This window comes from Bos mutus, chromosome 24 (genome assembly GCF_027580195.1).
Source record: "Bos mutus isolate GX-2022 chromosome 24, NWIPB_WYAK_1.1, whole genome shotgun sequence".
NCBI classification, from domain to species: Eukaryota; Metazoa; Chordata; class Mammalia; order Artiodactyla; family Bovidae; genus Bos; species Bos mutus.
In genome coordinates, this window is record NC_091640.1 from 58122693 (window position 1) to 58143800 (window position 21108).

A 21108-nucleotide genomic window follows, 5' to 3' on the forward strand; every position below is an offset into this window, starting at 1 on the left:
CCTAGGAGTTGGATTCGACTCAGGGTGAATTTTTAGACGGGAATACATCATGGGTGCTGTATTTTTATTTCACGTCCTGAGGCACCTAATGCCGGCTTGTCCCACTTTCAGTTCAGATACTCTATACTTTTAAAGCAACCATCTTTTGCTTTAATTTAAGCCAATAAAGCCATAGTTATATTAAAAAGAAACACATAGTTATTCTTGGGGAACCTGTGTAAAAAGTGCATAGGGATTGTAATTAGTATATACCAGATCCTTGAAGGAGAAGGCAATGGCATCCCACTCCAGCATCTTGCCTGGAAAACCCCATGGATGGAGGAGCCTGGTAGGCTGCAGTCCATGGGGTCGCTAAGAGTCGGACACGACTGAGCGACTTCCCTTTCACTTTTCACTTTCATGCATTGGAGAAGGAGATGGCAACCCATTCCAATGTTCTTGCCTGGAGAATCCCAGGGACGGGGGAGCCTGGTAGGCTTCCGTCTCTGGGGTTGCAGAGAGTTGGACATGACTGAAGTGACTTAGCAGCAGCAGATCCTTGAAAGATTGCTTGTATGGCGTTTACAAGTCAGGTAAAAGCATCGCCTTGTAGTCTCATTTATGCTGTTGGGGGCGCTCCTGAAGCCGTCTCGCTTGACCTTCCTGCCATTCACACGTGAACCTGAATTCACATTCACGTACACGTGCCCTTGAGCACTGATCACAGCGATCACAAATGGCAGAAAGATGTGTTTTGTTTTCTTTGGTTGACTACACTTGATTCAGAATCTCCTCGTATAAAAACTGGTGACTTACAAAATATGAATGGCTTTAGTATCGCGTGGCTCACTTGTCTCAACCTTAGATGCCCCTAATGGGCCAAAGCGTCTTAGAATATTCCTGCTAAATACTGGGCGGTTCTTATGAGCAGTACTTGATAAAGCAATTATGTAAATGCATGAACGGTAGCTCTTTCAGAGCCTGATGTGGAGATTCTAAGAAAAGTCTTCTTGGCACCTGAGCCGGGTTTAATAAACGTTGAAAGAAGAGCAGACTGTAACAATTATCCGGGAGTCCAAACCCTTCGTTTCTTACACGTTGGAGATTTCTGTAAACAACTTGGAACATTTCAGAATTTTTTTCTTCTAAATACTCTTGCACGTGTGACAGTTACTGTGTCTAGAATGTAAGATGAAGAGAAGGCTCGGAGGAAGCTGATGGGATGAGGAGGTAACCTGGGAACCTTTGCTGCGGGACCACCGCCCCTCGCAGAGGGGATGTTTGGCTTTCCAGGGTTTCAGGGTTCACTTTGAAGATGCGGGGACCCCGCTTTTTGTCCACACTCCACCTGCAGGCATCCTTGTGAATGTTCCCAGTCTCCCCCCCACTCACTCCCGCCCCCCAGCTTCAAGTCTCCCGCACCCCCAGTCTCCCTCCTGCCTTCAGAGAGCCCTGCAGGTGCCCACCCTCCACCCCTGCTCTCAGCTGGGCCCCCCCAGACCCGCCTCACCGGGGCTCCCGCTCGAGCAGGTGGTCACCCCTCTGTCTTCACCTCCCTGAGCCATGCTGGTATCTTTTCAGATTGGCGGTTCTTCTGGAAAGCTCTGTCTACCCTAAGCGTGCAACGATACACTCGCCTCGGTGTTCTGGCAAGCAGGAGAAAACATTTCTGTCCTGGAAACACTGAACTCTCTCTCTGGGAAGTTTCAGTTACCCTTACAGCTTCACTTCTCGTATATATATATATCTCGTGTATATACACATATATACGTCGTATGTATACATATGTATACACGTATATGTATATACTGTGTGAATATATGTATATACCCATGTATATATGTGTATGTGTGTTTGTGTGTGTGTGTAACTTCCAAATCTCTGTCTACAGCTGTGGTTTCTTCCCTGCATTCCAGTCCCCCTGAAATCCAGCCACCTGTCAAGTGTTTCACCTTCTTGTATAACTTACAGGAGCTTTAAGCCTACTCAACAAGGAGCTTAAACTATTCTCAAATTAAAAAAATCAGAAAGATGAGCTTGTTGTCAGTATTATTCATCCAGCAGTCGCATTCAAGGGGTGAGCATTCTCCCAGATAAATGTACAAATACGCAGTTTTATATATAGTTTTGGGGCTCATGTACCACCGGACATTCTTTCTTGTTTGCTCTAGGAGTGTCCCGGGGACCTCAGATCAGTATCCCCTCAGTGAGATAGTATCTGAGGTCATTCTCACAGATCTCTTAAATCTAGAATTTCAGGAACCTGATGGTAAATGAAAAGGTAAGAGTTGTCTGTACTTGTTCGGCTCTGAGAGCTGCTCAGTGATCTGTGATCGTTGGAGCCATTTTCTCGTTTGCTGCCAGGTGCCCCGACCCATCAAGGGACCATCGCTGAGCTTTCACTTGGATCCTGAGGCAGAGTTGCATCACTGACCTGTGGAACTTAGATGCCATCACAGTGGACCTTGTGAGACTTCCAGGGCTTGCTGGGGTTCTCTGGGGGTGTAGATGGTCCAGTTCTGTGTCTAGAAATTAGGAGCATGGGGTTTTGGGGGCTGGCACACTTGAGTGTGACTCCTTTCTCTGGCCTTTCTGAGCCTGACCATTTCAGAGAACATTGTTGAATAGCTTGGTTCTGAGCACCAGGAATGAGAACGTGGTGACTCCTAACAGTGGGTGGCCCTAGGTAAATCTTAATTTTCTTTTGTTTACAGGGTACTTGGTAGTAGGTAGCTAGGTAACAGCACAGATGGAGACTCTCTCCGCCTCCATCCCAGGACTGTTCTTTGTAGGATCTCGAAGAAGGGTCGAGATGGGACGTTGAATTTATAGCTGACTCAGGATTTAATTTCTCTCTGGAGAGAAATCTGCCATTTCAGATCAGATTTTACCCAGCATTTCTACCAATGACTTTTGACTGTAGGGAAGGAAGCTGGGAGGGAGTTTACAAGATAAAGCTGAATGAGTAAACACGGACTTTTCATCTAGGTTTTAAAAAAATCAAGCACATGGATGTGATGTGGGGCAGATAGGGTTCAGTTATCTTGCATGAAAAACGTTCCAGCTTTGTCTGCCTGTCTTAAGCCCACCCGTCCTCTGTGGCTGCAGAGACAACGTTAAATGCCTTTCATGTGGCATTGAAATCCAGCTACTGGTTCTCAAACCTTGACTGTGCCTCTGAATCCCCCTGGGAGAGGGGGATCTTAATAAGCACTCAGCTCTGGGCCCCAAGACCCCCACAGTTTCTGATGCAGTAGGTCTGGGATGGAGTCTGATAAAGTTTGCATTTCTCATAAATCTACACTTTGAGAACCAATGGTGTACCCTGCTTCTGCTGCTGCTAAGTCGCTTCAGTCGTGTCCAACTCTGCCACCCCATAGATGGCAGCCCACCAGGCTCCGCTGTCCCTGGGATTCTCCAGGCAAGAACACTGGAGTGGGTTGCCATTTGCTTCTCCAATGCAGGAAAATGAAAAGTGAAAGTGAAGTTGCTCAGTCATGTCCGACTCTTAGTGACCTCATGGACTGCAGCCCACCAGGCTCCTCCGTCCATGGGATTTTCCAGGCAAGAGTACTGGAGTGGGGTGCCATTGCCTTCTCCGATGGTGCCCTAGGTAGCAGTAAAAGTCCCTGGAGCCCATTGATTTATACAAAAGTTAAGGTTTATTTCTTGCCCGTGCAGTTTGTCACCAGTGTGAACAGTTCTCCGGGGCATCTGTCCCTCGGTGACTCAGTGACCAAGACAGTTTCTTTCATCCCTGTCATCTCAGCATAGGTGCCGCTGCAGTAGGGGAGGGGGGAAAAAGAAACTGAAGGATCACATGCCCTTATACTCTGGATGTGACGTGCAACACATACCGCTGGCCAGAACAAGTCACGTGGCCAGACGCACGGGCAGCGTAGTCGTCACTGTGCCCTGGTGGGGAGTGGGGGACAGGTTCTGTTAACCACCCAGTGCCGTCTCTGCGGCATCGGAAGTGGTGCCACCCGGGTTCTCCTGGCCCTGACTGGAGGCGGGGAGTGATGCACCTTCACTCAGGAAGGCAACCGGAAGGGGGAGGGTCTGGAAACAGTCTCAGGAGGGAAAGAGAAGTTGGAGTCCGAGGGAGCTTTAATAGCTGTTTTTTGATACCTGTATCCTCCATAGGCGAACCATTAAGTTACAGGGACTCTGGGGCCCGGTGGGTGAAATATGTACCTACTTGTCATGGGCAGGCAGATTTGGGCAGATGCCAGGTGACCACCCACACGGGGATGGGAAGGATGCCCTTCGGACTCAGTCCGGGACCAAGTGACAGCGCCCGTAGTGATGAGTGCAGTGGTGCCATGGCTCCCAGGAGGCAGGCGTGCATATGTGGTCACGGTCTAAAACGCATTTCTCACACCAGCCGTCCACCGGCAAAAAGCATGTCCTCTTCCATTGACCCAGTTTGTAGATTGAAACGGAACTTGCAGAGTTCTTGTGACCGCCAGTGGGCCTAGTCTCTGGCAGACTGGCTGCGCATTGGAAGCACCTGGAGAGCGCAAATCAGCACACACATGTCCCCAGGCCAGCTTTCCTGGCCGCGACGCTGGGGGCGGACCCGGCCCACAGAGGCTCCAGGAGCTGTGGCTCACGGGCTTGGGTGTTCTGCAGCACGTGGACCCTTGCCAGACCAGGGATCGAGCCCGTGTCCCCTTCATTGGCAGGCGGGTTCCTGCCCACTGCGCCGCCGGGGAGGCCCCGGGATGTCTTAATGTTTTTGTTTCCAGTGAGTCGGTCAGTCCGTTAGGAAAAGCCTCCCAGATCTTAGCGCCTCCTTTTTTGGCCTCAGTGGCAGGTTCCCTGGAATACTTGGAACAGCATCTTATCTTTCCTGTTGTGAAATACGCTTCCGGCATACTCTGAGACGTAGGTGGAGAGAAAGAAAGAAAGTGAAGGTGAAGTCGCTCAGTTGTGCCCGACTCTTTGCAACCCCGTGGACTGTAGCCCACCAGGTTCCTCTGTCCATGGGATTCTTCAGGCAAGGATACTGGAGTGGGTTGCTGTTTCCTCCTCCAGGGGATCTTCCCGACCCAGGGATCGAACCCGGGTCCCCCACATTGCCGGCAGACATTTTAACCTCTGAGCCACCAGGGAAAGTGGTGGGAAAGGAGGAGGGCGCGCGGAAGGATGGGGGTATCTGGAAGCCGAGCGGGGCTCTTGCCGAGTGTGTGGTCATGTGCTTGTTAAATCGTGGTGCGTTTCCTGTGTGTTTGTGTGCATGTGTTTTTTAAAAGCACCCATCCAGCCTGGATCCTAGTTACGCTTCTGAAATATGTGTTAGGGCGAAGTTTTTTCCCCTAATCTTTCTGAAACATTTTTAGGATTATAAAGTGTTACCTCAGCTTTTTGTTTGTCTTCCTGTTTTATTGTGGTATTTATTGACCACTAGTTAAGAATATGAAAACACTGTTTGCAGTTAACTTTTGGAGTTGGTTGTCATGCAGTTCCACTTTCGTTCTTTTAGCCTTACTTAGAGGTATTCCTCAGAGAAGGCAATGGCACCCCACTCCACTACTCTTGCTGGAAAATCCCAGGGACAGAGGAGCCTGGTGGGCTGCCGTCTATGGGGTCGCACAGATTTGGACATGACTGAAGCGACTTAGCAGCAGCAACAGCAGCAGAGGTATTCCTGTTGCCATTAGGCTCGCGTTACTTAGGGATACGAAAAGGCCTTTTATTTAATTAATCTGACTGTAAGAAGAGGAATAGATTTTTATCCTGAAACTCATCTTTCAGCTCTGGTGACATTAACTGTCTGCCAAAACTATACCATCCTAATGAGAGGCGGAAAAAAATCAGTTTCTCCTGTTCTTTGGCCTAGAATTTAATTGTGGTTGCTTAGGGTCTCAGGAGAAATGTATTTAAGTGAGTTGCATATTCTGTGACCAGGAGCACTTAATTGTGAACCAGGAGTTGAAGGTCACGTAAGCTAGAGTTTGTGTATTAATGCTTTGTGTAAGAAACATACAGCATTGCTGCTTTTAGGAGACTTAGCTCTAATTTGGGGCTTCCCTGATGGCTCAGCGGTCAAGAATCTGCCTGCACTGCAGGAGATGCAGGTCAGTCCCTAGGTGAGGAAGATCCCCTGGAGGAGGGCATGGCAACCCACTCCAGTGTTCTTGCCTGGAGAATCCCATGGACAGAGGAGCCTGGTTTGCTGCAGTCCATCAGGTCACAAAGAGTCAGACGCAACTCGACACACACACGTACACATCTGTAATTTTGGCCACTGAAGTTGATATTTTTATTAATATATTTAGTCTTTTATTATAATCTTAACATGTTTAAAATTTTAGACTGTATTTTAGTATTTGAATATTTTATTTATAATTGAAATTATACATTTATTATAATTTTACTATACTTTATGTTTCATAGTTTATTAGTATAGTTTACTATACATGATTGTATAAGTCTTCTTGGTGATTCAGTGAAAAACTTTTAATATAAAAGTGTCAAATGTTTTGGTTCAAAGCATATTAAACTGCATGTCGTTGCTGATGGTGTTGGTGACTTGCGCTGAGTTGGAAGGTGGGCTGATGAAATGACGGGCGAGGGCTCCCTGCCCGCGTGGTGTGCACCGTTTTAATAAACAGGGCACTTATCCTCGAAGCAGGCCCCGAGAAGGACGTTGTTACTAATGCTATTTTACAGACGAGGAAAGGAACCGTAGGGAAGGCTGATTTTATTACCCCAGGCTCTACAGCTTGTAAGTGGCAGAGGTAAGATTCCAGTCCTGCCTCCTCAATACACTGCTAATAAGCAGCCACTCTTTGCAGAGCAGAGAAGCTTGATACAAGTGCTCAGTTCTCGTCTCATTGGCTCTTTCAGTGTTAATATGGAACAGCTAATATGTGCCTTTCCTCACTGTCAGTTTAATTTAGGCGGTTGGCCTTGCCTAAAGTTGGTTATACCATCATTAAACGAGCGTGTGCCTGTGGTTTGGGGAGAACGTTGAGTGTAACAGTCTCAGATTCCTTAGCTGGGACTCAGGACTTCCTGGAATGACTGCCGTGGTGGGGGCAGGGCTGACTCACTGGAAAGAGACCCTGATGCTGGGAAAGATTGAGGATGGGAAGAGAAGGGGACAACAGAGGATGAGATGATTGGATGGCATCATGGGCTTAATGGGCATGAGTTTGAGCAAGCTTGGGGAGTTGGGGATGGACAGGGAAGCCTGGCATGCTGCAGTCCATGGAGTCGCAGAGTCAGACACAACTGAGCAACTGAACTGACTGACTCCTTTCAAAGAAGGTAAAAGGACAAGCTGGGTGACCAGTTTCCACTTTTGAAGTTTACTGTTTCATGAGCGACAGAAAATGAAGAAAAATAAAACCTTCAAGAAAGATTAATAGATTCTTTTGAAAATGTGACTTAAATAAGATTGTAAAATATTATTCCCAATTTTGTTTATAGCCGGAAGGGATTTTTTTCTTCAGATGTTTCAGAAAATTTGCTCTTAGATGTAAAACATTTATGTCTGCTCAGATGTTCATTGCAGCTATTTTAGGAGACATTTTTCTGGAAACTCACCAGAGGTTTCTGCAAACAAAGTTGAAGGGCTTTAAATTTATTTTTATACATGCCCAGTCATATGGTCTAAAGGGAAAGACGTGGCCACTATGAAATCACTGAAATCAGACAAGGCTTATCAGTGTACATTCCACTGAATATTAAGTATAAAATCCTCAAATTTAGGGATGTGCGTTTGTGCGTGCTAAGTCGCTTCAGTTGTGTCCAACTCTGTGTGACCTCATGGACTGAAGCCCGCCAGGCTCCTCCGTACCTGAGATTCTCCAGGCAAGAACATTGGAATGGGATGCTGTGCCCTCCTTCAGGAGATTTTCCTGATCCAGGGATCGAACCTGGATCTCCTGCATTGCGGGCGGATTCTATACTGTCTGAGCCACTAGGGAAGCCCAATTTTAAGGACGTACAATCATCTAATAACACAAAGTAGTAGGCAGATGTGTTCAGTCCCAGTTCTCAGGTCAGCAGATGTGTAGGATTTTAGGGGCTGGAGGAGCCAGAGCTGGGGCGGCCAGTGGTCCCAGTAGAGGGTCTGCGATAGAACCAGTCGACCTCCGATCAGAGCTCAGATCAGACCCAGCGGTTAGGTGACAGGTGTGTGGTAGGTCTCACAAAACCGCCAGAGCACCTGTTGGGACTGCCGTCTGTCTGTCCCGAGTGGACCAGCCCTCATGGGTGTGTTCGTGGTGGGGTCCTGAGCCCTTGGCCATCTCACCCGGGCCTTCCCACACCCGCCCGACCAGGCCCTTTCCTGTGGTTCCAGCAAAAAAACCCCAGCTGCTTCCGGCCCTTCCCGCACACCACGCCTCCTCCTTGGCTTTGCCGTTTGCAGTTCCCTTTGCCTGGGAATCCCTGTGCTCGCCTCATACCCGGGTCACTCCCCGGTGAATTCAGCTAGTCCTGCCAGCAGCTGTCCCCGCGGGGCTCCTCTGTGTTCGTCTGCTCGCCTGTGACCGCCTCAGTCGCGACAGTGCGTCCTCTCCTTATTCTCTGTCTTCGTCAGCAGCAGGGCGATCCTGGCGGGTGGAAGCAGGGCCCCAGTTGCCCTGAGCAGCGGGTCAGGGCCCCCGGGAGCCAGGCTGCCCCGGCCCGCGCTGTGGCCAGGCCCAGCCTGCGGCAGGTTCCTCTGGCTGCTTCGGTAAGCGTGGATGGCGCCTGTCGTTGTACCTTTCCACCTGGCAGGTGCAAGCCGTCTGGCCAGAAGGGGCTCACTGAACGGGTGTTAGAAGGTCACTTACAGTGCCGGTCAGCACTGAGAATCCTTGCACTTGGAGCGCAGCTGGGTGGTCCTCTTCCCAGGGCGTGTGGCAGCGCGGGCTGTCCCCACCCCTGCAGGGACCCAGCAGGGCACTATGATTTTGGAGACCGGGGACGACGCTTCTTCCCTGGGCACCTCCTGTTTATTGCTCGGGTTCAGGGGGTGTGGAGGCTCCCTGGATGCCAGGCTGGTCCTGCAACCACGTGGGAGAAATACGTTTCCGTCTGTTCTGGATGAAGGTCCTGGGACTTGCTGGCTTCAGAACGTTTCTTACTAAAACCACCACCCACAGCCAGGGACTGCCTTCCCTCCCTGTCACCCAGGAGAAGTTCTCCTCCTCTCTTGGCCTCCACTGCCCGGGACCCAGACCGGTGCCCCCTGCCCCCGCCCCCACACCCTGTGTTTTCTCAAACCTCAGCCCCTTCCTGTGCCCCTGGGCTCCCTCCCTGCCCCTGGAGCCCCCTGGAGGCAGTTGGAGGTATAGGCCCGATGGGCCGTGGACTGGGGGTGGACAGCAGTTGCTTTCATGACCTAAAATGCCCACATTTGCTCCAGGAGTTTTGTTTGTTTTTGTGTCCAGCTCTTTGCGACCCCTTGCAGGACACCAGGCTTTCTGGAGATTGCTCAAACTCACGTCCATCAAGTTGGTGATGCCATCCAACCATCTCATCCTCTGTCGTCCCCTTCTCCTCCTGCCCTCAATCTTTCCCAGCATCAGGGTCTTTTCCAATAAGTCAGCTCTTCGCATCAGGTGGCCAAAGTATTGGAGCTTCAGCTTCACCATCAGTTCTTCCAAAGAATACTCAGGGTTGATTTCCTTTAGGGTTGACTGGTTTGATCTCCTTGCAGCCCAAGGGACTCTCAAGAGTCTTCTCCAACACCACAGTTCAAAAGCATCAATTCTTCAGCGCTCAGTCTTCTTTATGGTCCAGCTCTCACATCTGTACACGACTACTGGAAAAACCGTAGCATTGACCAGACGGACCTTGGTCAACAAAGTGACACGGCTGTGGAATTAGTTTTCTTCATTGAACCAGAGCGGAAAGTGGTGGTGAGGCTTCAGAATATTGGTTCAGTGTTGCTGTACAATGTGAGAAGGCTTGTATGTGCTTCTCCAGGAATGCAACATCCATTTGTTACCTCCTTAGGAAAATGTGTTTCTAAGTCCAGCTGGCAGACCAGATTTTTAAGTTTTAAGAATGTAGCACCCTCTTCTGTAAGCTGATACTATATTGAAGCCCAAAACAACCAGAAAATAATTTTACATCCCAAAGTGGGGGCGTCAAAGGAAATAACAAGGCCGTCCTGGCTTCGGTGGTCTTGGCAAGAATCAAAAATAGATGGCTCTGGAATGTGGCTCAGAGGTCACAGGTTCCCGGGGGGGTTTAGTTTATAGCTGGGAAGACTTCAGACCCACGAGGCTGCCCAAGGACCAGTAGCCCTTCCCTCCGCCTCAAGGTCGGATGTGGCTTTGAAGCAGTCCCCCACGTTGTGAGAACACATTCCCATTGTGGGGCAGGAGGTGAGCTGAAGCCCGGGGCAGGGCTGGAGCGGAGGGAGGTCCTGGACCACATCAGTGTCTGCCCGGGGCTCCCCACGCATTGCCGGTGGAGTTGGAAGGGTTTGTCGGCGGAAGAAGGTGGGAATCCCTGAAGTCACTTGTTCACATCCACGCCCACCAGAGTCACCACACACCACACCGCCACCCAGCCACACCCAGGACGGCCCACAGCAGCTGAGGGTTCGTTCCCACCCCGTGCGGGTCGCACCGCGGCTCGTGTGTGCTCTCGTACCTTCCGGTTTGGGAGTTGAGAACACCTGCCCGCTTGCCACTTTAATGTGGTTTATCAAGAGGGCTGCAGAGATTAATACAAGACGTAGGACTGGGATTAAGAAGAAAGCCACCATCGTTGGCTTTAACGTCCATGGTTTTGATGTCTGGGCTTGTTTACTTTCTGAAATTACTTTCAAAGTACTGACAGATCATCTGATGAAAACAGTGATCATCTTTAAAAGGAATAGCTAGTTTCTTTTCTCTTTTGATTTGTGGAAATAAATATTTACTTATTTCGAAAGATTGTACTTAGGCCTTCAGGGGGTATGTTTTAATTATTTTAATTTTTTATTCTATAGTAGTATTTGTTTCTTTCATGAAACAGTGATTGTCAGAGGGGGAAAAATAAATTTTCACAATACCTCTTTTCTATTTAGGTTGCTTTTGAATTTAAAAGGGCAGAAAAGCTGTTTTAAAAATTACATTAAGGACTTTCCCAGTGGTACAGTGGATAAGAACCTGCCTCCCAGGGCAGGGGACGCGGGTTCGATCCCTGACCCGGGAAGATTCCCATGTGCCGTGGAGCAACTGAGTCCATGGACCACAAGTACTGAGCCCATGCTCGAGAGCCCGGGAAACGCAGCAACCGCGCCCTCTCGCTGCAGCTGCTGAAGCCCGAGCGCCCGGGGCCTGTGCTCTGCAGCAAGAGAAACGGCCGCAGTGAGAAGCCCACACAGCGCAGGGAAGAGTAGCCCCCGCTCACCACAGCTGGAGAAAGCCCGGGCACCAGGGCAAAGACAACAACAGCCAGAAACACATTTTAAAAGGGAAACGCTCCGTGTGTGTTTCCTTCCCCGTGGTCCCCTCCTTAAAGACTGGGTTCTCTGACAGCAAAAGTAATAGAGGAATAATTGTGTCCCCCATCCGGGGGCATACATTTCAAGAGTCAGGGAGGCTCAGAAGACAGAGGACAAACCCTTAAAAATAGAAGGATGGGCAGGAAACCAAACCAGACCTGGAAGAAATGGGCAGCGCAGAATTATTCTGCTCTGCTGTGATCTTTGATCCCTGAATGTCTTAGCAAAATACAGCAGCACCCAGCCCATGGCGCCTGTCGTTCTGGTTTTCTCTTTGTGAAAACCTGAAGGAGAGAGAAGCGTGACGGGTCAGGAGTTACGGGGCAGGGCCTCTGGTGGAGTTGACGCAGGAGCGTGGAGGCCCGGGGCGTGCCAGGATCTGTAACCCCCACAGCCCTGTGCCGTCACCGCTGGTCAGCGGGGTGGACGCAGACGCCCTAGGAAGGCGCGTGCACAGGGTCAGCCCTCGGCGGCCCGGCAGGCGTCTCTGAGTTTCATCGCCGTGGTTCTCGCAGCTCTGTTAGGACAGCAGTTCTTCTTGCAGCACTTCTGTTTTTCCAAACGTATGCCCTCGTATCTGCTGTGATTCCGAGCACAGACGCCGTGGTGGGACACGCTTCTTTCCCATCTGTGCTGCATTTGGCCTTTCATTGTTCTGTGTTTATTACAGCTCCCTGTCTTACTGTGTAAATCGTACCGTGTCATCAGCAAACTGGCTTGCCTTACAGCCAGATTGGAGACTTAGTTTGTGTGTTGTTTTAAACAGGCGTAGCAGCAAGCTGAAGCGCCTGCCTGTAAACTCGCTTTATTTCAGAGCTGTGGCTTCAGTGATCTAGATCCTGGTGGCCCGCAGGACGTGCTCTGAGCACTTTATGTGAACAGAAACCGTTCTCCTCACTTTATAGTCCTGACTTTCTTTAAGCCTGGATTGATTACTTATCTCTCTTAAATAGATTTGGTTCTGAATGATTGAGACTTGCTCTGTTTTCTATAGAATGCAAGACAGGGGTCTGAATCGGGCGTAGCAAACTGATTTCACAGGCCAGCCACCTGCTTTTGTAAATAATTTATTGAAACAGCCACGCCCATTCATTTGTGTGCCATCGTCTGTGGCTGCTTTTCAGCCACGAGGCAGAATTGAGTAGCAACAGACCTTATGGTCTGCAAAACCTAAAATATTTATAATCTGGCCGTTTACGGAAAAGGTTTGCAAGCCTCTGGTCTCAATTTATACTCTGTGTATATTTCCACCAAACCATTCAATTTGAATTTGTAGAAATTTGGATGGTTTAGTACTCAAAAATTATTTTTCTTAATGCTTTCACATGTATGAAATTTGAGTTTCCTATGCTATGTTCCTCTAAATACCTATTTACGACCCATAGTATTCCCTGTTACGGAGGTAGGCTACTCGTGTGCCTACAGGACTGTTCTCTAAAAGAGTGTGGCTGGTGTGGGTGAGCAGGTTTACTTCTTTACGTTTTATCTACTCATAGATCGGTGAATTAAACAAAGAAGCGTTAATTTATCCTGGTGAAAAGTTCCAAGAACCTTACAATGCAAATTATACCTTTTAATAATATGCTAGTGATGTGACACATTTCTTTAGTGAATTTCTTTTTTAATAATCAACTTACTGAGTTATAATTTATATGGAATTTGTGTGTGTGTTTGCATGTGTGAGCACACGCACGCACACACTTAGTTGCTCGGTCGTGTCCGACTCTGTGACCCCGAGGACTGTAGCCCGCCAGGCTCCTCTGTCCGTGGGATTTTCCAGGCAAGAAATACTGGAGTGGATTGCCATTTCCTTCTCCAGGGGATCTTCCCGACCCAGGGATTGAACGAACCCTTGCCTCCTGCATCTCCTGCGTTATCAGGCAGGCTCTTTACCCCTAGCACCGCCTGGCAAGCACGTGTGTAACCTTAGGACACTTTAATCCTGTAGCAGAGCTAATTGATTGTGTAAAAAAGGCGTATCAGACTGTAGATTTTCAACCTGCTCAGGTTATCAGCCTATACTGTTTGTTTTTTAAAAGTCTTCGGTTCCTCTCCATACTTGCGTATTACAGGAATTATGTGCAATTCTGAAACTGTTTAGAAGAGGCCATTCATTCGTCCCCAGTTTGGGGATGTTTAGCTTTACGCTGTGTGTGTTCTTCCGTCCGTATCTTTCTTTTGTTCTATAAACATTTATCGAGTTGCATAGCATTTGCTACGAGGGAGCACAGACACAGTGTGAAACATAAACCTTGCCCAGCAGATGCTTACAGTTGGGTAGAAGAAGAAAGGATAAATACTTTTGAAGCTAAAACTAGTTTGACTTGCGTGTGAAACAAGAGTCTTCGGAGCATCACAAGGTGGGATATAATTTAATGCTAAAGGGAAAGATGCTTTCTGTTCAGGTTTCCACTCGGTACCTGTTGAGGCTCTGGTTAAAGTGAGCAATAAAATGCAGTCCAGCCTTACAAGAAGTCAGAGGAGGGTAGAGTGAAATTAAAAGTTAAAATTGGGTGTGATACGTGCAAGAGAAGAATTAGACTTAAATCTAAGGTACAAGGAAGCAGATTTGAGCATCACTGTTTGGTAGGGAATCAGCAGGAGTTGGGAGATGGCCAGGGAAGGCTGAAGATAAGAAATACTGTCTCAGCTATCCAGAGAGGTATTTCTCTCAGCTATCCAAAGAGGTGTTTGGAGCATGCGCCTGAGGAATTTGCCCTGTGTACAGAGGAGCAGGCAGAGAACGGATGTGGTAATACGGGCTGGCACAGCTAAGGGGCTGCCAGAAGTAGTTCTGGACCGTGACATCCCGGGAATGGAGTGGCAGGAGGCTGCGGTGGGGTGGGGTGGGGTGGGGGGTAGGCAGGTGGGCTGGCTTCATCCCCAGGAGCTACAGGAAATGCCAGGTGGGCGTGGGGAGAGGAGGGGCACGTTGAGATGCACGTTTCCGGCGGTTCACTTGTAGCTGGGGTGCCCTGGGTGACAGAAGAGGCAGCTGGCTGGAGAGAGGGGGAGGCCATCCAGGGAGCTGAGAGATGGGCCGGCCGGAGGAGGCAGGTCCGATGGGTGCCCCGGGGGCAGGGCGGAAGGGGTCCTGGTCCGGAAGGCGTGGGTTTGAGAGGCTCTGAACAGAAGGTTGATGAAGTCCCAGGAGATGAAGTCAGAATGACAGATTGAGGATTAGATTGTGGAGCGTCTCAAAAGCCCAGAAGCTGGGGTTTTGCCTTACAGTAAATGGCAACCCACTCCAGTGTTCTTGCCTGGAGAATCCCAGGGACGGGGGAGCCTGGTAGGCTGCCATCCATGGGGTCACACAGAGTCGGACACGACTGAAGTGACTTAGCAGCAGCAGCAGCAAGGAGATGGTGTAGTGAAAAGGCCCTATTGTACCTGATGTGGGGTGCTCTGCCATCTCCCATCACAAAGGGTGGCCCTGTGGGTCCCCAGCCCCTGTAAGGACAGCCTGTCTGAGTGCTCCATCCAGACTCACCCCTTGAGGGGTGACTGGTCGCGCTTGTCCATTTGCGCCTGCGTTTTTCTCAGCATCGTAAAGCCTGCCCTGGTACCCTTACCCTAACAAAGCAGCTTTCTTCACCACAACCCCCCTGCACTTCCCTGCTCTCTGCCTTCCTTTGCACTAAATCTGCCTGGAATCATTTCGTATCTTTTTGCCTGGCTCCCTCCCCCATGTAGACTTTAAGCCCACTGCTCCGCCAGAGCCACTCTGTTTTTGGATGCACCAGGCAGCCTGTGGGATCTTAGTTCCCTGACCAGGGGTTGAACCCGCGCCCCCTGCACCGGCAGCCGGACCCTTAGCCGCTAGGCTCGCCGGGGAGGGCCCCACCAGCAGAGCCACCCCTGCCACGCTCTCCAGCGCTGCTGCATCGCCGAGCCCAGGGCCCGGCCTGGCCTTCCCGGCCAGTGTCCTCGCTGACCTGGCGAAGCTCTCATCTGCATGGTCCCGTTAGAGCGCTTGCTCCTCTAGGCCCCGGGAGCGCCGCCCTCTCTCGGTTCGCATCGGCCTCATCCGCCGCTGTCCCCGGTCTCCCTCGTCTTGTGAAGGGGCTGGGTCCTTCGACTCAGACAGTTCTCATCCAGGCCCAAGACTTCAGGCGACGTCCGTGTCCTCCTGACTCACAGGTCTGTTTAAATCTCTGGCCTGACTCCTTCCCTGCTTTCCACACGTGCCTCTAACCACCTCTTGAGCCTCTGCGCTTGGATGTCCAGCGGGCTTCTCACACTTAATGTCCCCAGAGTGTGACTGAACCATTTTGCTTCCTCTCCTTCCCTGAGCCCGCTCCTCCCCGTTTTCCCCAGCGGGGAGCTGGTAGCTCTGCCCCGACCAGGGCCCAGGCCACAGAGCTTGGGGTGATGCTTGATCCCTCTCTTTATTTCCTCTGCGTCCTGCATTCCGCCCATCCTCAGATCTACCCTGGAGGTGTACCTGCTGAATCTAGCCACTCAGCATCCCCCGTCTTCCCAAGCGCAGGGCGCGTCATCTCTCCCCCGAAGCCTCTGCCTGGCTTGCTGCTCCACACCCGACCCGTCTGAACTCTGCTGGTCATGTTGGTCCCCCGCTCACACCCATCGGTGCCCCTCCGTCACCCCAGTGGCTGGCCCAGAGCCCGCGGAGTGGTGCCCGAGACCCTGGAGTCTGCGCCCGTGCGCCCCGCCGCCCCCCACTCCGTAGAAAGGCGGAAAGGACGTGATGGGGCAGCTCCCCAGGGAAGCAGGAGGTTCAGGAGCATGTGTCTAGGTGCCCAGCCTCAGTGGGCTCTCAGGAGAAGCAAAAATGCCGTAGCGTGTTTGCCCACCCCTCGGCGGAGTTGACGCGTGTCCTGACGTTGAGCTCTCCTGATGAAGGGACAGCGATGCAGATCGGTGGTGTCCTTTGTGAGGACAGTCAGGCCAGAACGGTCAAAGAGCCGGAACGTTTTTACAACTTCTAAACTAGACAGTCTTGGTTTTTTCCAAACTCTATCCAAAGGAGTAATTGGTTGACGGCAGAAAATTGTATCTGTAAAAGTTGAAAAGTGGAAACAAGCTAAATCATTAACAGGATAGTTCAATGAATTATGGCTCACACATACAGTAGAATACTGTGGAATCAGCAAAGTATGTGTAGCTGTGTTTGCTTACAATTGAGGAAATCAGGTTACAAGTCAATATGTATAATATGGACTCATTCTTATAAATACGCATGGATACATGTATCCAGAAAAGACATGGGCAGGATATACAGCTAGAAATTGATAATGGTTACTTCAGTTCTGCGGCTTCCCAGGTGGCTCAGTGGGTAAAGAACCTGCCTGCCAGTGCAGGAGACTTACGAGATGTGGGTTCGTTCCCTGGGTCAGAAAGATCCCCTGGAGAAGGAAATGGTAACCCATTCCAGTATCGTTACCTGGAGAATCCCATGGACAGAGGAGCCTGGCGGGCAACAGTCCAGGGAGTCACAAAGAGTCAGACATGACTGACCACACACACACGCACAACACACCTCAACTGGTGAGATTAGAAGCAATCTTACTCTTTTATTTTGCAGTAGGTCTTTGGTATTTTTGTAGTCTGTGATAGTAAGGGAAAGAAGGTGAAGGCGATGGCATCTGGAGGCGTTGCATTTACTGTGATGTGGCAGCTTCCAGGCAGGAGTTCCCGCAGTTTCCAGTCCCCTCCTCACCCCCCGCCCCTGCTGTGTACACAGCACACCTGTTTAGCACCTGATTCCGGGGGGCGCCCCTTCTGCAGGCTCTTCCTTCCCTGTGAGCCCCTCCCCGCCTCCGTCCCCGTGTCTTTCCGAGGCTCTTACCAAGATTCAGACATGCCCGTGTCTCACCCACCTTCTGGAAACAACCAGTGCTTGCTCTCTATCCAGTGTTTTATCCTACTTTTATCCTTGTTATTCCGTGATCGCTTTGTAGAACATGCTCATATTTTTCCAGTAGAAAATTGTGTGTGTTTTTTTTAATTCATTTACACAGTGAATGTTTACCGAGTGTTTTCATAAGCTGAAAGCCAGGGATATAAAGATGAATGACCCACAGCTTCTGTTTTCAAGGAGCTTACAGGATAGTATGATTCCTCCTGAAATAAAAATTAAAAACCAAAAAACTTTTGTTTTTTTGAGACAAAGGCACACCATATAAAAAGGTGTTTTAATCTCTTAACTGAAAATTTTTTACCTTAATACCATTCGTCATTAGAGGAATGCAAATTAAACGACGATGAAACGCCACTAGCCGCCCTTTGTAATGGCTGTGGTAAAGTAAAATGGCATTATGAAATGCTGGGAGGGCTGCTGAGCCATTAGAGCTCGCATCCATCGCTGGGAAAAACAGAGTGCAGCCATCTGGAAAACACTGGCAGTTTCTTACATAATTTACCATATGACCCAGTAATCCCACTCCTCGGTATTTACCCAAGAGAAATCAGATTGTATTTCCTGTCCATGACTGTTTATAGTTTTAAGTATTTATACTGTATACTTTAGTAATTTCCCCAAACTGGAAACAACCCAGAAATCCTTCCCCTGATAAATGAATAAACAAACAGAGATCTATTCATGCAATGGAGTATTCCTCCACAGCGAGAAGCAGGGCATACACTCGGGTGATGCACTCGTGTGATGCCAGGTGAGAGGCACACACGTTAGACTGCGTGGTCCATTTACACGACAAACGGAAAAAGTAAAACCGTCGGATGGAAGACAGATCAGGGTTTTCAAGAGCTGGGTGTGGGAAGGAAGTGTTGATCTAAAGGGGCATGTGGGAATTTGGGGGGTGATGGAAATGTTCTGTGTGTGTGTGTGTGTGTGTGTATATATGTGTGTGTGTGTGTGTATATATATATTTTTTTTTTTTTTTTTTTTTTTTTTTTGCTGCTGCTGCACTGTACACCATGTGAGATCTTGGTTTCCTGACCAGAAATCGAAGCTGTGCCGCTGCATTGGAAGGGCAGAGTCTTAACCACTGTCCCTCCAGAGAAGCCCCTAAAACTGTTCTGTCTCTAACTGTATCCATTTCTCAAAACTCATTAAAAAGGGAGTTTTACATTTTTTAAATTAATAGCTCAGTGAATATGATGTACAATTTTGAGGCAACCAAAAAAAAATTTAAGAGTTACATTCACATGGTTCAAAAATCCAAATGATATGAAGGAGTACAGTTAAAGTCCTCCTTCCTACCCTTGCCGGGCCTTGACGTTGCTCTGCGCCGTGTCAGCCTCTGTACATCTGTGTTCTCTTTCTAGAACGCAGCTTTCTTTCACAGAACACAGCTTATTAATGCAATTTTGTGTCCTGGTTCTGTCTCCACGTCATTTATGTTACAGTTCTTCTCATATCAGCGGTTTGAGATCTTCCCTTCTTTCTACAGCTTTATGACGAGTATCGTTAAGTGCATGTCATTTATTTAACCAGTCCTCCTTGGATGGACCCAGATTTTTTTTTTTTCCATGTTTTCGCATTAGACACAGTGCTGCAGTGAATAATCTCTGTATGTACAAATCCTTTCTGCTATTGAATATGAGGTCTGTGTTGAGAACGCAGGTTTGTTCCAGTGCAGTTGATAACTCATCAGGGAGCGATTGAAGCATAAGGTGACTTCTCAGTTTGCTCGTGTGTGATTCCCTTCCTGAGAAACACTAGTTCCAGAAAACCGTGAAACGGAGTCGTGCAGGAATACACACGACACACTTGTGCACACACCTCCCAGCCCCGCCAGCGCCCTCGTTTCCCGCTGGGGGGGTCACACAGGTCCACAGGAAGGGGCCACAGCTGCCCTCTGTTTTCAGGTAAGCCCCCTGGCGCTCACTTCCACCAGCAAAGTGCAGGCCTTTTTCAAGGTGAGGTGCCGTACTTTCTGCAGCACCTGCGTGTTTCTTGACCAGCTGTTAAGAAATGTTTCTACCGTGTGTCGATGCACGACACTCTTCATTGAGCGAGTCGCTGGCAGGTTTTGAGTGTCAGGCTCCTTACTGACTGTGGCTGGAGCCCTGTGGGCGTCCGCCTGACTCTGCCTAGCTCTGCGATCTAGAACCTGTGTCCCGTGTATGTTATCTCACAGCAGCACCAACCACTATGTCCAGAATCGATTCCCAAGTGAAAGGGTTCAGAGTTTTAGGAGTTAAATTCTGAGAGACTGCTGTTGTGATAGGCTGAAAATTATATAAGCAGTTTGGCTTTTCCGTTTTCATAAAAAGTGCTGTGATCGAGGTGAAGGGTGTGTGTCACTGTGATTTGGGAATGAGTCCAGTCCCCCCTCATCTCAGATCTCTGTCTGGATGTGTGATGGTCGTCAGGGGGGGCTCTTTGCATGTGGCTGTGAGTCCGAAGCCTTGGGGAGGAAGGGCGCTCAGAAGAGCTGGGAGAAGGGGAGCTCGGGCTGGGTGGGTGTGTGGGGCTGTGCCTTTTCTCCAGCTTTTCCACTGTCCCCCGAACCCGAAAGAGGCCTTCAAGCCAAGTCATGGGAAGGGACCGGTTATCAGAATGTCCACCAAGTGCCATCCAGAAAGAAGGGCTTTTAGAGGCATTTTAAATCCCAGAGCTCAAACCTGAGCCCAAGGCCAGGGCATTCAGAGCAGAGGAATTAGTGATGACTTTCTTTCCTACAGGACGTGAAGATAAGAGTCAGCAATTGGACATGAGGGAGAAAATCTAGCAAGTTCACCCAAGTGGTGGTTCGATATTCTAAAGTCTTATCAAAATTTTCAGACGCTGCCACCTGTTTCTTTGAATAGTTCTATTTAAAGACAAAATAATTTACAATTCACAATTTGTTTTCTGATTTAAGTATACAGTTTCCACTTAAGGCCCTGGTTCTGTTAATATCAGCTTTATGCTGCTATAGCAGCCGGAAGGAGTAAAGGACCTTAAAAGTCTTGAAAATAGAATGATGATAGACATTTATACTTTTCTTAATGCTATTTTTTCCCCACTTTTGATCAAAAATTGCTTTCGGTGTCATAAAGTAACAGTAGGAACTATTAGAATATTGAAGATACAAATTATGAAAATAGGCAAAGCACCTTCAAACAAGTTAGTATTTAAAATTTAACAAAGAAAAAAGTCATTTGTTTTGTTAGGTGATCAAACCTGGCAGGTTTGATCTGGAAACTGGGGTTTAAACTTGTAATTTTCTTGTCACCAGGCATTTAGGAAACCTTGCCCCATTGTTTTTGGATTTTACAGTTCATTTCTGCAGGGTTTTTTTTTTTTTCCCCATGAAGATGTTGAAAAAGAATACCTCATACATTGTCAACTCTTTTTTGGAAAATAGTAATTATTGATTCAGCTGAGCTGTTCTTCATTTATTTTATCATCTACTGAGACTTTCTTTACTGATACTTCTCTATTACAATTTCAATTTTATGTTAATACAAATATGCCATAACAAGAAGTAGCATGTTAAAATCTCCACCATAATAGAGATCCAGTCTGCATGTGTCTGAGGCCTATGCACTGTTGAATGCCTAGAAAGAATCACTTCAGTTGGCTCCCTTCTTTATGATTATTTGCTGTGACTGTCTTGATTTTACTTTTTAGTTTATTTTTGGTTGTGCTGGGCTCTTAGGTGCTGCAAGGGCCTTTCTCTGGTTGCGGGGAGCAGGGCTCCCCTTCACCGTGGCGCTCAGGCTTCTCTCTGCAGTGGCCTCTCTGGTTGCAGAGCCGGCTCCAGAGCTCAGTGGTT

At 48.9% G+C, this 21108-nt stretch overlaps 1 protein-coding gene across 1 annotated transcript in view; it reads left to right on the forward strand.

The window, feature by feature from the left end:
• Positions 1 to 21108, forward strand: part of ZNF532 (zinc finger protein 532) — a 113627-nt gene that overhangs the window by 82148 nt on the left and 10371 nt on the right.